Source organism: Oryzias melastigma, linkage group LG13 (genome assembly GCF_002922805.2).
Source record: "Oryzias melastigma strain HK-1 linkage group LG13, ASM292280v2, whole genome shotgun sequence".
NCBI lineage: Eukaryota > Metazoa > Chordata > Actinopteri > Beloniformes > Adrianichthyidae > Oryzias > Oryzias melastigma.
The window spans coordinates 22,405,154-22,407,145 of record NC_050524.1 but is presented as its reverse complement, the minus strand read 5'-3'; positions in this window follow the sequence as shown (position 1 = coordinate 22,407,145).

Here is a 1,992-nt window from a genome sequence, read left to right as displayed (position 1 = left end):
AACCGCTCCTTCTTCCACCTCCTCTCTCATAGAACCTAGCCTGCAGTCTCCAGTTCTCTCCCTACCCTGTGAGCCCCTTTGGGGGGCTGTCCTCTGGAAACGTGTAAGATCTCATGCACACAGCCACACACAATAATATGAGCATCACATGCTCAGGATAATACTCTTGGTTTCTTCCCTACTTTGTCTTCAGACTAGCTGACCTCTGCTCCATGGTACCTCGGGCAGAAATGGGACTTTTTGTGGTTGTGTATCTACCATGCCTTTCCCCTCCAGCTTTCACCCCCCAATCTGCAGCCTGTGCAGGAATTTACGCATGACCAAGTGTTCATTAGTAACTGAATGAAGCAGACTGAGAGAGAGTAGAGGATAAGGAAGTCCAAAACTGATATAACTTTGTGTTTTAATCAGATTTAGGGGAGTTTAATATGATACCCCTCTCACTCCATCATCATTTATTACCTGAACTGAAACAGAATTTGTTATCATCTGATAATGTTCAGTAATCCATCACTTAGTGGCAGATAAGTTACGTGATGGGTGGCTCAGTGCATAAGAAAATGAAATTTGAATTTAATTTTAATTTTAAAAAATGTAACAGGACCATTTATTATGTGAAACCCACTTTTCCTCGAGATTTTTTGCAGTAATGAACTGCATGTTTTGTGAATTGGCATTTCAATGTCACTATGCCTCATTGAGGGAGTGTTTAATTTCTGGGCTGAGTTCATATGCATAAATAGGCAGAACAGTTCTTTGGAAGCAGTTTAAAAATGAAGAATGATGTTCTTTGTAAAAGTGGAAATACTCAATGACAGAGTTACATCCTTTACAGTTTCAGTTTTTCTGGTGAAAAGCTTCCGGTTTCCAAAAGGCATCCTAAAAAAACTTAGAATCAAGCAAACTGTTGTCATTAAATAAAAAATGTGTATTTTTTTAACATGTCTTTGAGGCATATTTCTGAGGACGGATGACATAGAATTCAGGTCAAGATCTGAATTCAGATTAAAACTGCTTTTCTGAATATTTCTGTATTCAAATCGCTGTGAAGCAGCAGCAGACAAGATCCATGCCTAGATTCATGTACATCTTTGTTTTCCTTGTCTGCAGAAACTATGTCTGAGAAACCGATCAGGTTTTTGGTCAAAACAAAAGAGCAGAATCACATTGAAAAGACCTTAAGGAACACCTTGAAAATAGGTCGATAGATGATTGGAGGAGGGGATTTGAACTTTTTTCTTTTTTAAAACCCAGTGTTTGATTTTTTTTTACTTCTGTCGTTATTCTTTTAATATACATATATATACTGTATATTGCTTTTTTGTCAATTCCAACAAAGTATCAATTGTGTTTTTTGGTAGCCATTAATCTGAAGGAACATAGATGAAGGCACATTTTAGAATGAACTTCCCTTTGAACAATAAACAGTCAAATATCACATATAAAACCTATTACATCAATACTTTCTCTGTTTAATTATTCATCCACCCATCTTAGAAACCTGATGAATCATTTTTGGAATCACATGGTTGCTGGATCCTATCCCAGGCTGGATACACCCTAAACAAGTCACTAGTCTCTTGCAGGGCCTCACAATCACAGATACTCACATTTACATCTAGGGACAATTTAGAGACAATAAATAACCTTTGAATTATGTTTTTGAACTGTGGGTGAAAACTGGAGTACTGGAATTTGAACCATGGCCTTTTCTCTGTGAGGTGAGCGTGCTAACCACTTTTCCACCCTGCAGCCCTCTAACCAACTGGATTGAACCGGGGGCTTATAATTGTTTTAAAACTTGTAAGGGATGATGCCCATTGAGGTGTCCATTATCAGAGATGAACTTCATGTTAAATATTTGCCTTCTCAAAGTCCACGCCTCTGTGTAGTCCATTAGTATCTGATAACGGACACCTTGATAACCCACTTACACTATGATCAATAATGTAAGAAATAAAGATTGAAGCAATTATTTGTATTTTATTCTGT